Raw genomic sequence first — 13,849 nt, 5'->3', positions numbered from 1 at the left:
TAGCGAGGCACATGCGTGCACCTGCAGGTAACTGCCAACCCAGCAGAAGGATCTACTTTGGGAGCCGGCTGGCTGCCATTTGGGGCAGTGGCAGCCCATGTGTCTCTCACCATTCAATAGTCTGGGCCAGGCATGTTCAGTTGGCAGCTGGTCCCATCAAAGAGAAAGGGAAGCTCCCAAGCTTGCGACTTGTACATCACTTCCTCCCAAAGGAAATCAGAAAACTGCCCAGATTCAAGGGATAAAAAAGTAGGCTTCACTTCATGATGAGAGAGAAAAAGTTCACTGCTATGTTTGTGACCGACCACAGCTTTTATCATCTCCTCCACCACCTGTACAGCCAAGTCTCCGCATTGATTTCCTGCGCATTGAATATTTGAAGTCATCCCTATTTTCCTAGTTAGACACTGTATATATGTCAGAATGTGTTTGGTAACAGACTGTTACCATCAGTGACTCCATATTGCTTTTTTCCTGTTCTCTCTTATATTCCCAGAATATGGCCTTCAGTTTGCATTTCTGTGAGCTCGCTTATTTTCCAGAACCACCTGTTGACCACAAACCTACCTCAAAACAAGAATCTCCTGCCCTCAAGATAAGAGAATGCCATCACAACAAGTTCTCTTCCCCTAGTCAGCACCAAAATTGCCCAACTCAAGCTCCTGGAAAATGCTGATTACTTCATACAACCCCTAACTGGATCCTCACATAAATATCCCCCTACTTCCCCCAAGACTCGGCAGGTAGCACCTGAGACATTAAAAGGTCTACCCCTTCCAGGGTACCACCATCCTCAATCAAACCCACTGTCTTTCTCCCCAACGCTCATCACTTGGGCATTGGTTTTTCTGTGGATTGACCTTCCTAACCTGAGGTCAGTAACAATCACGGGTAGAGAAAACAGAAAAATCCATCCCTAACGGGGCCCTTCAATTCAAACATTTTTGCAATAAATACCACCAGCCTAGGCTCCTTTAAAGTTAGTCAACTTGACAATATATGCATTCAACAAAGATGACCTGAGTGTGTATTGCATGGTAGGCAAGATGCTAGGAATAGGGGAGTGGGGGTGGAAGTAGCACAGAGTTGGACGAGGCCTGGTGCTGGTCTTTTAAGTTAGTGCATGTCATACCTGAAGAGCCAGGCACATCGTAAGAGGACTATGGTTCCTAATGTAGTAAGGGGGATAAAGAGTATAACCTGTGTGTGTGTGTGTGTGTCTGTGTGTGTCTGTCTGTCTGCTGGAGACTGAACCCAAGGCCTTTTGCGTACTAGGCAAGTACTCTACTGTTAAGTGACATCCCCAGCCTTTTTTACATTTTATATTGAGAAAGGTCTCTCCAAATTACTCAGGCTGGGCTTGAAGTCACCATCCTCCAGCCTCAGGCTCCTGCGCACCATAGCCGAGTTCACACACAGGTGCCACGTTGTCCAGCAGAGTTCTTGAAAATAACCTAGAAAATAAGTCAGAGCCTTCTCTGTGTCGCTCACCACTCTGTCTACTGCTTGACAAAAAAGACCAGCACCCGATAACCGGTGCATAAATATTCACTGGCTGCATGAATAAAAGATGTGTACACAATGCTAACAGAGTGCAGATGAGAAAAAGGTTAATTTTCAGAATAGGAGAAAGTATCCTAATCAGAGTGAGTTATAAAATTCATCCTAAGAAAAACTGTCACATTCTGGCAGGCAGAGAAAAGGACTGGAAAGAAAGCCAGTGAGTGAGCACAGAAAGTGTGAAAGACTGGAAGTGTGGGCTGACTTCCGGCATGACGGTGCTGTTCCTCTTGGGGTCCCCCTGGCGATTGTCACCCACATGTGCACCTCCCTGGTCATTAGGTTGTTTCTTTGGGCCCAACTCATTGAGTATTCAGAAAGAGAGTTGAAGTCGGAACCACTCAGAGTTGGCAAAGGACAATTTCATTGACCTTCAGGCTGCTGAAAAAAGTGCGGGAGGGGCAGTAAAGCTTGAATGGCTACAAGGTGAGTTTGGGCAAATGTGTCCTTGTGGTTTGACTGTTTCTGAATGTGTGCCCAGAGGGTGCTGCAATAGATCCCTTTTAAAACTCTAAACAGGCACTGGGGCAACAGAATTGCCTGCAGGGGAGCTAAGTACAGGGGAGGGGTGAGGCAAGGGGCAGAGTATTTAGGGACCTTCCCCAGCCACCTGGTGCTTTTCAAACAGCAGTAACCCACACTTCTGCTCTTACTAAGTCTGGGAGCCCAGAGAAGGTCAAAACAATCTGCTCAGGTCAGCGGCTTCTAACTACAGGAAGTTGTTGCTCCCTTTTCCAGGTGGAGTAGTCAGGTAGTCCGTGCAGTCGTTTAAAGGGTGGGGAACATCGCAGTCCCTCACGTCAGGCCAGTACTTTGTGTTCAAGGTAATTCAGAGTCTTAAATTCTCAATCCTGATAGTTAATCTTAGAGCATTGCTCAGCCCGTTCTGTCCCTGTAGGCCGAAATGAAAGGCTTCCCTTCACCCTCTGAATGTTCACTGGAATGAATCAACAGTAAACAGATTAAGTAGGAGAAAAAGATGTACATATTTTAATATGCACGTGGGAGTGGAAAATCATAGCATAGGAATCACACACACACAAACGGTGAAGCTCAAAAAAAAAGACGCAACAGCTGAAACTCAAATACTCTCTTCTGAAGGGAAGGGCGGCGGGATGACGGGCAAGTTTTGAGAGATTAGTAAATTATTTTTAGGAGAACGCGATGATTTGGAAAACCTTGCCCTGTCCTGGGACAAAGTTCATTACGGGCACAGAACAGAGAAGGGAATGTAAGTGGCTCTCTTCTAAATATTAAAGTCCTGGGACAGTTCATTACGGGCACAGAACAGAGAAGGGAATGTAAGTGGCTCTCTTCTAAATATTAAGTGGAGTTGAAATAGAAGACAACAGTGTGACTAAAGTCTGTCGGGGTCTGTTGACTGATTTCAGTCTTGCTCTCTGTGATACAACTTCAGTTAATGAAAACCTAGAAGCGACTTTTTTCTTCCTTGGCTTCTCCAGGCCAAGGAGATATCAGAGAAAAGCCTCTTCCAGCACCTGCTGTCCTCTAAATTCCTCTAATTTAAAACAATCAGTAAACCAGGATGCCACATTTTGGTTTGACCGTCCCTGGACTCCTTCACCACCAAGCTGCTAAACTCTACTTATTCTTTTATTTTCCCATTTCATTTTTTTGTATTATAATAAAACCCACATAACATAAAATCTGTCTTAAAAACAAAATGAGAAAAGAAAAACAAAACAGTAACATAATTTACCCTCTTAATAATTTCCAGTGCATAAGTTCAAGAGAATTAAAGTATTCATGGTGTAGAAGCATTACCATCATCTATCTCCAAAGCTCTATCTGGTGGGACTGAAACTTTATGTACATTAAAGAACTCCCCATTTCCCCTCCCGCCAGCCACTGGCAGCCAGCAGTCCACTTTCTAAACCTCTGAATTTTATTATTCCAACTACTTCGTTCCAACTACTTTTTCTTTTCATGACAGGCTGATTTCACTCAGCAAAATATCCTCAAGTCTGACCCATGCTGTGTAGCACATGTCAGAATTTCCTTTGTATTTAAAATTCAGTGCTGTTCCAGTGTACGGACCTGCCACGTGCTGCTTCTCCATTCACCCATAAGTGGACACCTTGGTGGCATCCACGTTTCAGCTGCTGTGAGTAATGCTGCTATGAAGATGGCCGAAATTTCCCATGAAGACCCTGCTCAATTCGTATGGATGTACAGTATACTCAAAAGTCAAAACCTACTGATGCCTGCTAGTGCTCCTAAGCCACTTCCCTTAAAAGGGATAGCAGATATTCCAAAGGTTAGAAGAGATTCATGCTTTGGGGAGGAGGTGGGCTGTTCTGGTCTTAGACCAGGCAACTGAAAACCAAAAACCGAAAAGTAAGCTGCTGTAAAGGACAGAGAACATAACGAAGTAGGTATGGCTTCAGGAGCCAACATTATTTTTGTCCTGAACAGGTAGGGTTCCTCCAGGCACACAGAGGGGCTCCCCCAGGTAAGCTAATGGGGCTTTAGGGGGTACTTTCATAGAAGGTGATTTCTGGAGCAAATGCCATACTTTCCTCTCAGCTCTGCCTACACAACCTTTTTGTTTGTTTATATGGTTCCCAGCCGATGCCCATTTCCGTATTACAAAAGCAAGAAGGAGCTGCTGTGAAGCAGTGACACGACACCGTGAGTAGAAAAATGACTTCAAGAGAGAAGTCCTCATTCATGAATTTTTAATGCAAATAAAAACAGGAAAGGACAGATTGGTTAGGGGGGAAAAATGAATAAGTGACTTAAAAGACAAGCTCAAGAAAATCTTCCAGAACCTCTTTCTTTCTTTTAGAAGAAAAATATAAAAGTCATGAGAAAACAGGGAGACATAAAAGATAGATATGTGACATCCAAAAACAAATACTTCATCTTGCAGAAGACTAGAACAGAAAAGCCAAAATTATAGCCTTCGGTATAGATTTTATAAAAACAAACTTCAAAATCAGAGATACCGGGCTTGAATCTGCTCTCTGGCACTTTTAGCTGTGTAGACGTGGGTGACTTGCTGGACTTCAGTATTTCAGTGTCTTGGTTCTATGAAGTGGGTTATAAGAGTAGTACTCACTGTTTAGGGTAGTTAGGAAATGGTGTGAGGTGATGTTTGTAAAACATCTTGCGTGAGGTTTTAACATATATAAACATTCGATTGTGTCCCTTTCAAAATTCCTTTGTTGAAACCTTAACACCTAATACCTTAGAATGTGAATATTTGGAGATAGGACCTTTCACCAGGTGACCAAAATGAGGCTGTTTGGCGGGACCCTTGTGCAGCCTGACTGGTGTCTCTGTAGAAAGAGGAGTTTAGGACACACAGAGGCAGGGAGGTCGACACCCACTGGGAAGCCTCCAGAACGGCCGCAAAGTAACCATTCAGTCTGCAGTGTTTCCTTATAGCAACCCCAGCAAGCTAATATTTTAAATCAAGATGCAGAGCTAAAAACTACGGTGGCCTTGGTCTCCTAGGCCGACTGCACAGAAGGAGCCAGAATCCACACTCCCCTCCAGTCCTGCCACCCTGGCCGACTTGCTGTGTGACTCACACTGTTTCTGGTTTCAGCGCGTGGGGGTGGGGGCTGCTCTGGAGCATGAGACCATCCAACAATTTCAATGAGTCAACAGCAGGGAAGCCCCTGAGATTCCAGGACCTGCTCTATCCTCCAGCCCCTGGCTTCTCTGGGCATGCCGAGAGCACATCACCCCAAAATAATAAGGTTTTCCAAATCGCGACAATTGCCTTCCCATCCTCCGCTGCAGTGTCAGAAGGTCAGATCCCACCAGAGGCTACCCCAGATGTGGTTTTAAAATAGTCCTTTCAGAAGCCCACAATTAAAGCCTAATTACATATTCTTGCCAATTAGAGAAGGAGTTGCCCTTCCTAGTAATGGCAGAGTCCTCAAATATTCATAGTCTGAAAAAAAAGGATATTTCTCTCACTTTCTCCCCCAACCAGCTGCTCTTCTTCCAGTGGCAAAAAGTTTATAAACCTCTGCCACTGTTTGTAACCTTGGAAAAGTTATTTTAACCTCTGGACCTGATAAATCATCTATAAAACCATGCCAATAACACCTACTGTTTGAGGGATCCAATGAATCCCTCACTCAACCAACATTTATTGAGTTATCTCCAAGGCACTCATTCTTCCATTCAACAAACAACATCGCTACATGCCAACCCCCTGGGGATGTATTAGCAAACAATATCCACAGTCTCCACTCTCCCAGAGATTACCACCTAGGAAGTAGACAAAGCACAGGTGATAAACAAGTTAACTTGCAATGAGGGTGTGCTATACGGGGAAACAAAACACACTGACAAAATGGGAAGCACTAAGGGAAAAATTCATGGTTACCTGGTCATGGAAGGCCCCTCCTGGGAGACCTGAAAGATAGGTCAGATGTGGGACGACCCAGGGAAAGAATGTGTTACTAGAACAAAGCAAAGGGAGCTGCTGGTCCAGAGGTTCTGGGAGGAGGGATGGATTTAAAGAACAGAAGGAAAGGCAGCTGGGGAGAGAATGAGGACGTTAGGGTCAGACTGGAGAGGTAAATAGAGCCCGGACCGCTGGAGGTGAAGTGCTGCACTGGATGAAAGGTCTTTCAGGGCCTGGGAAGTACTTCACATGGACCAGAGGAGCACAAGACCAAAGCTAATCTCAGCTAAGGCAGAGAAGGAGCGCAGTGCACATGTCTATAATTCCAGCCCTTGAGAGGCTGAGGCAGGAAGACCACCAAGTTGGGAGCCAACCTGGACTACAGAGTGAGACCCCATTTCAAGACACAGGATCTTGGGAGGTGAACTCTGAGAGAAAAAGGCAGAAGTCAGATCAAACAGGGCTCCTTGGTCCTGGTCAATTAATTTGGCTTGTGATATAACAGTTTTTAAGATTGCACATTGGAGTCCCCCAGGTTTTAACAAGTAATGGCATCTGGGCTCCAGCTACAGGGATTGTGATGTAACTGGACTGGGTTCAGTCTGGTCCTTTGGAGATTTGTTTTGTTTTGCTTTGTTGTATACCAGGGATCGAACTTGGGACCTTGCGCTTGCCAGGCAGCCAGCAGAACCACTGGGCTAAATCCCCAGCCCTTTGGAGATTTTAAACATTCTCCCATGATTCTAAATGTGCAGCCAAACTGAAAACACAGAAGGCAGTCAGTACAAACTGGGGATGTTCACGGGCACCGGGTGTTATGTCGGAGAGGGACGGACGTGGTCTGTATTCTCTTTCAGAGCGGTCACTCTGGCTGCCCCGTAGGTGCAAGACAGTCCCACCACAGTGCCCAGTTCTTGGTGATACCTAGTGTTTTCTTCCTTCCCTCCCGGTACCCTGATAACCCTCACTCATTTGGAATTGCTGCATGCTGCCGAGAAAAAGCCCAACCAAATATGGAGAGGGAAAGTATCTCTCTGGAGCTGCCTCTGGAGCTGCCAGCTAGTAGCTGTTTTTCTCTTTCTCTATTCCTGGAATTGTCCACCCATGCCCCTCCAGGATTTGGAGCCTCCTGCCCTGTATTTTTCAGGTCCAAACTCTGCACCTTCTTTGACAACCCCATGAATCCCCCAGGCCCCAGGACAGCAGTTGCAAGGAATATTCAGAGCAACTTGGTGAGTTTATTTTGATGAAATACAATAATTATCATGCTTAGCAGCTGTTGCTATTTAAAATAAGAAAAACCTGGGCTTGAATTTAAACTGTTTGGTAAAGCATGTGCCCCACCAATCTGGTCCAACAAAATCAGACATTATGAAATCCACAGAGCTAGGGCTTGTTACAGGAAGTTGAGATGCAAATCATATTTTGTTTCAAATGAGCCCAATGAATGCATAATTTTCCACAAAGAAATACTTTTGTGTCAGGAGCCTTTTGCCAAGAACTGAAGTTCTGGGGCTGCAGCTGTTAGCAGTGTCTGATTGTCCATTTCAAACTGTAGGGAATTCTGCTTTCCTAAGGAAGATTTGGAGCAAAGACAGGAAGAGGACAGAGATGCTCTCGTCAATTGTCTTCCAGAATATTCCCTGCGAAATCTGTCTGTGTCACCCAGGCGTCTGGGCTTGCAAAAGTCCTCAGGACTTGTAGAGCCCGGACCCCAAGTCCAAACAATTCCCAATTTACTGTGCATCCAGAGTGGCTTTTCTTTTCCCTCTTACCTCAGCACCTTCTCTAAGCTTAGAGTCACTCATTCTATAGGTCAGGAGTCGTTTAATTTCAAATGGAGGAATCCTGATGCAAATGAAATAAGCAAATCAAAAAAAAATGCAAGAGGGGAATTGTTCATTCTTCTAACTGGAAAGTCCAAATCTGGTTTGGCCTTAAGCACCCTGGACCCTGGTTAAGGTCACAGAAATAGGAACTGGTCACAGACCAGTAATGGGACTAACGAGAAGTCCTCCAGGCCTAACATTTGCTTCCAGGGATTTGCAAGGCACCTGTTTCCAGTTGTACGTTTTTCTCCAGATGCAGAAGTGGGTGACTGAAGACTGAATTGAGTTTAGCGCGATGGGTATGGTGGAAAGGCACAAGTGGAAGGGAGACACCCCGAATTCAGATGATCTCCCCTGAGACAGGTCTCAGCTGAGAAGGAGAGAAGCTCAGAAAGGGACAGGTGAGGTGGGAGAGAATCAGGTGCGAGAGGTCATTGCAGGTAGAAGAAAGTTATGCTGGGAGTGACAGGAGTAAAAGACCTGGAAGAAAGGAGATGGTAGACACCAAGAGTAGGACAGGTATGTTGGGGACAAATCCTGCAAAGAATATTTACAATCTCACTACCCCACTTTCCATGGAGAAAAGAAGTCTTTGTTTGTACTGCTGGTGGGGTAATAAATGAAGAGGCAGAACTCATGAAAACTCCTGCTGTGGTTGGGATGTGGTTTGTCCCCTCCAAACTCACGTTAAAGTTTAGTCTCCAAATGTCAGTGACGAGAGGTGACAGGACATAAACAGGTATTTGGGTCACAAAGGCAGAGCCCTTAGGAAGGGACCAAGGCCATTCTTGAGGGACTGGGTCAGTTCTAACAGGAACGAACGAGTTCTAATCTCACCAGAGTGGGACTAAATTAGTAATCATGAGAGCAAGTTGTTATAAAGCGGGGCAGCCACACCTTGTATTTTATCTCTTTTATGTTCTCCCATCCTTCTCCCAGTTTCTGCCATGACACAAGTCAGCACGTCCTCTTTACCGGATACAGATGCCCAATCTGGGGCTTCAGCCTCCAGAACCATGAAGTACACAAAATTCTTTCCTTGACGAGGTCTTAAGACGGGTGCCGAGTGGTCACTTCCTGATCAAAGCGAAGATGTGGAACGGACTGTAGCTTCCTGGCCTAAGGGAAAGTGATATTGAGTCCAACTCCGAAGATGAGACCACAGCACAGAACTCTGATCATAAGTTACAGGAAGATAAAGAGGCTGGGACCATTAGAGGAGCAGAAGCCTTGGGTTTCTCAGCAGACAGATCAAAACCCGAAACAGGCCACAGTAGAGGCTGATGAAGAGTGCTCTTCTGGAACAACCTTAAATATGTGGAACACATTTCAAGAATTGCATAAAAACATTCTGAACAGAAAACTTCAACCTCAAGATCCAGAGGGAGAAAGAGAAAACGCTCCAGAAGAGATAAACTGAAGAATGAAAAAGAATCTCATCATGAGCAATCCTTAAGTGAAACCCAGGAGAAGGAGCTTACTCTGTGATAGATTTGAACCCACTGTTAAAAAGAAAAACGTTGGCAAGTCAGGCCTGGGAAAGAGGAGAGACCAGGATGTGGATGAGTAGGATGTTGAGAAGGCTGAGGAGCTGAGCAACCAGCTAACTAATCCAGAGTGCGGTGTAAAAACTGCCAGGGCAGTGGCCTGTCACAAGTGTGTAAAATCCAAAAAGGAGGCTGAGAACTCACAGGTGCTCAAAAAAAGAAGAAAGTCGCATGAGGGTTTGAGGCCAAGAAGAGACAGGAAACCAAAAGCAACACGGGATAGAGGTAACGGCACAACTCTTCAAGACACATGTAGATGTGTGTGCATAATTTACAGAAAAGATTTTTCTTCCTAGGTCAAATATGTCAGGAAGTTGACAGAAGTAGGAAAGTGTAAGCATAAATCTTGGGAGTTGATTATCAATTCTTTTAAGTTTTTTCCCCCTATGGAGTTTATTGCATTGAAGTAAATGAAATAAAGTATTTTGTTATTTATGTAAGAAATATAAGCATACATGCAGGAAATGAAGATAGGATTTTATTTATTTGCGTAGGCCTACAGTATAAAACCAATTTCTCTTTTTATGTGTTTGGTATAGCATAGCCTGTGAGATCCTTGTACTTTCTTATCTGTTTTTGACATAACTGCACTTTTTCTGGAATTCTGTTTTTAAGATTGGCTTTTGTTTAAAATGGATGAGTCATAAGTGCAAAAGTGTCTCAACTGACGCTATCTTTCCAAGTGACTGTAATTACCTTAATGCTATAAAAACAATTACTGATTCTTTATTGGAAAAAAATTTCCCAGCCTCAGGTATTCTGCTATAGCAACAACAACAAAACCAACAAGTAAGACACTTCTACAAGAGTACTTTTAATATATATATATATAATTATATATTATATATATGGCTCTTATTTGAGAAAAATAAGAAAAAGAAGTTGGGAAGAGGCAAAGGAAAGGAAATGGCAAATCAGACAGAAGAACAAGGTGGACTGGAAGTTTTGAATGGGGTAGATATATATGGCTTATTTGAGAAAAATAAGAAAAAGAAGTTGGGAAGAGGCAAAGGAAAGGAAATGGCAAATCAGACAGAAGAACAAGGTGGACTGGAAGTTTTGAATGGGGTAGAAAAAAGGAGAGATGAGGAAATTCCCGGAGACATGGGGCTTTGGGAAGAGAGATGAAGAAAGGTCCTTTCTTCTTGTATGCTGTGTGAGGCAGAAAACCACACACTTCTTCTCTTGGTCTTAAGACCTGTTGGTGAAGGAATTGAAGTGTTTCTCATGGTTCTTGGAGAATGGGGTTATATTTTTTTACTTGTCATTGTGGCTCATGTCTAGGTGTCCTTTGAAAGCCTTATGCAGTCTTTTTCAGAGGAGGCTGAATCTGGATGTGTGATGCTGGGATTAAGGGGTGTGTGATTACTAAACCAGTCCACATGAGTCAGTAGTTTGGCACCGCCCTAATCCCAGTTGTCTGCATGGAATAAAAGGGGCAGAAAGACACTGTCGAGATTCCCTTGTTGCTTTGCTACCTTCTGGGCACTGTAAACTGTTTCTCCTCTGCCAAACCACCCAGCCTTGAAGCCAGCTGATAATGGACTAAAACCTCTACAAACTGTGAGCTACATAAACTTTAACCCCCCCTTAACTTTGGGTTTCAGGGTTTTTTTTTGTCTCTGCAATGAGAGAAAAGTAACTAAGACACTTGTGGTATACCGAGAATTAGGCTCTTGGAAGCTTAATTTTACTATGATTAGAGTATGTATGATACTCATCTGTAAGGATTTTTAGATACAGTCCATTTGGACCCAGGTAGAAAGGGGCTCATGTAGGGTGTAGAAGAAAAAGAAAAGAATCAAAAGAATCAAGAAGGTCAGAGAATGATTAGGCTAAAATATTAAATGAATAACACAGATATCGGTATCTGGTTGGAAAACAAAGGACTGAGCCTGGTGCCAAAGTCCTCGGTAAATGAATATGAGTGTCCCAGAATTTGATAAATGACAGCAAGGAGAGGAAGGATGTGGTACGGTCAGAGAGCAGGAGTGTCAAAGAAGTGGGGATATTTACAAGCAGGAATAAGGCGGAGTGTGGAGCGTGAGCAGCCCTCTTTGGAAGAACTGTGAGCCAGAGCGATCTTCTTCAAGGAGAAGTAAGTTCAAAACAGTGTGTCTGGGCTGAGGATGTTTGCCCTGGAGCCAGGCACTGCAGAAGGGTTAGGAGGGAAGGAACAGGGGGACTGAGGCCTAACTTCCCAGAAGCAGAGAGGTTGGCTCTTCAGGCGGCCGGCTCCTTCTCACCTCCCACACAGCCTCCTCAATCTCCCTGTAAGGAGCCACATCTTCCCAGGCTGGAGATCCATTTCTTCCTATTTCCCATGATAGTACGAAATGACACTGTGTTCTTCATCTGTCTAACCTCCTGTTGGCAACCACCACTACCGCAATTAGAATGCAAACCCATGAAGTCAGGTAAGATGTCTAACTTTTTTTTCAGTACTGGGAAGTAGAATCCAGGGTGTATCACTAAGCCACATCCTCAGCCCTTTTTGTTCCTCCTGGGGACAGTCTTACAAGGCTGCCCAGGCTGGGCTTGAATTTACAATCCTCCTGCCTCAGCCTCCCTAGTGCTAAAATCGAATGCATGCACCGCAACACCCAATTAGGTAGGTCTGTCTATCCACTGTCTTATCCCCAGCACCTGGCATGTAGTAAGCACTCAATAAATACAGCAAATAAATTCTTTAATGAACAGAAAATGAATTAGTAGTGCCAGGGGAGCAAGAAGATAGAAGAACATAGACACTGTTGGGAAGGGAAAACGTTCCCTCTACCCGCTGAGGATTTGATACTTGAGACTGTGAAGTAAACCAGCAGCAGACAGATTAATAAGAAGAAAAATTACACAAATTTATTATAGGAGGCATCACAGGAAAGAAAAATGAATACTCCAAGCCCCAGAAAGATCTAGAAGCTTACATACCACCTTGAACTGAGGGAAGAGTTGTGGGTAACTGGGGAAGAGCAAAGGATTTGGGGAAAAATGAGGAGATTCTCAGAACAGATTCTTGTGGCATCTGTCTGGGTGTGGGCTTGACCTCCAGTGCCGCCTCCTGTGATACGAATTTAATATTCCTGGTGGAAAAGGTTTCTGGGAAGAGGACTCACAACCACTGAATTTCTTTTGGAAGACTTGTCTATAGGCAGACAACAGAAATTCAGAGGAAGCCCCCCCTCCTTCTCTTGCTAGTCCCCAAGTGCCCTCAGTCAGAAGTCCAAATTGGCATATTTTGGGGTAACACTTCCTGAACTCCTTCAATATCCACAATGCTTCCCCATTCACTGAGGAGCCTGGGATCAGTGCCCTAATGGGGTGAGTGACCCACAACGGACTGAGGTGTGAGACCTAGCATCTCCCAGCTTGATTACTATGGACTGACCCCTCCTGGCCTTGTTGCCAAGTCCTGAGAAGTAAACCTTAAGGAGAGATTCTTGCTTAAATCCACACTCCTGCACTCAGATTAGTTAGCTTCAAGTTCTAGCCTAAAAATACTCCTCTCTGATATCAAGGACAAAACTTATAAACATGCAAGTGGTTATTACGGTTTAATCACAGGCTTGGCGGTAGTGACTCTTGGCAATCTCTCTGGGGCATTAACAAGAGCACAGTAAATATGTCATGGATGTAGTATTTTTAGCCTCACCCACTCTTCCAACCCAGACGGGAACATCCCCGTAGAAAAGTGCCTTGTGACTCCACAGCCCTTGCTGCTCAGAAACTGTAGTCATGGGGGCCACAGTGGCTGCCACCAGGCAAAGTAGAGAAGTGAATGAGTGGGTACTGCCTGAGACCTCCTGTTTTTTGTCAGGATATTACCTGAGTCCTGGCCCAGTCTATGCTCCTGGCTTATGGGGAAAAGTACAGACCCATGTCAGTGTAGGGATTGGCTGAGAGTTAAATGTCGTCTCATGGGAAAGAGGAGGCCTATCCTCAAAGAAACTTTTTCTGCCCACACTCTCCCCACTATTTCCAGCTTTGAAAAAAGGAAAGGGCAAAGATGCACACACCTGTCACGCCAGCTGAGGTATGATGACTAACCCTGACTGCCAACTGATTGAACTTGAAAAGCCTAGGAATTAGCAAACCATACTTCTGAGTGCGTCTCTGAAGAGGTCTCCAGAGGCAATGAGTATATGAGACAACGAATTGAGGATCAACAAGTCGACCCAACCTGAATGTGGGTAACACTACCCAATAGATTACGGACTCAGGTAGAACAAAAGAAGAAAGTGGATGCTCACCAGCGCAGGCTACCTCACTGTTCCTGACTGCCACGTGGACAGCTTTCCTCTGCCACACCCTTCCTCCGTGATGTTTCTCCTCACTACAGGCTTAAAGCAATGAGCCCAGCTGACCATGGACTGAACCCTCTGAAACCATGAGTCAAAACAAACCTTTCCTGCATCCACTTGATTTTCTCAGGTATTTAGTCATAGCAACAGAAAGTGGATGACACATACCAGAAGTTCAGGGCCATCTTAGGCAACCTAGCAAGACCCTGTCTGAAAAGGGGAGGGGAG

The 13,849-nt window shown here is 44.6% G+C and overlaps 1 long non-coding RNA gene and 1 pseudogene across 1 annotated transcript; both read left to right on the top strand.

Moving 5' to 3' along the window:
• Positions 1-1,906: 1,906 nt before the first annotated feature.
• Positions 1,907-7,144, top strand: LOC104861863. The gene is made up of 3 exons (XR_780137.2): positions 1,907-1,986; positions 3,599-3,838; positions 7,095-7,144. It is a non-coding gene; the product is annotated as an uncharacterized LOC104861863 (long non-coding RNA).
• Positions 7,145-8,868: 1,724 nt separating this feature from the next.
• On the top strand, positions 8,869-9,546 carry LOC104861923 (annotated as a pseudogene).
• The last annotated feature ends 4,303 nt before the right edge of the window (positions 9,547-13,849 follow it).

Source organism: Fukomys damarensis, unplaced genomic scaffold, assembly GCF_012274545.1.
Source record: "Fukomys damarensis isolate Sample0158 unplaced genomic scaffold, DMR_v1.0_HiC HiC_scaffold_34, whole genome shotgun sequence".
Taxonomy (NCBI): Eukaryota; Metazoa; Chordata; class Mammalia; order Rodentia; family Bathyergidae; genus Fukomys; species Fukomys damarensis.
This window is presented reverse-complemented; position numbering and strand designations above follow the sequence as displayed.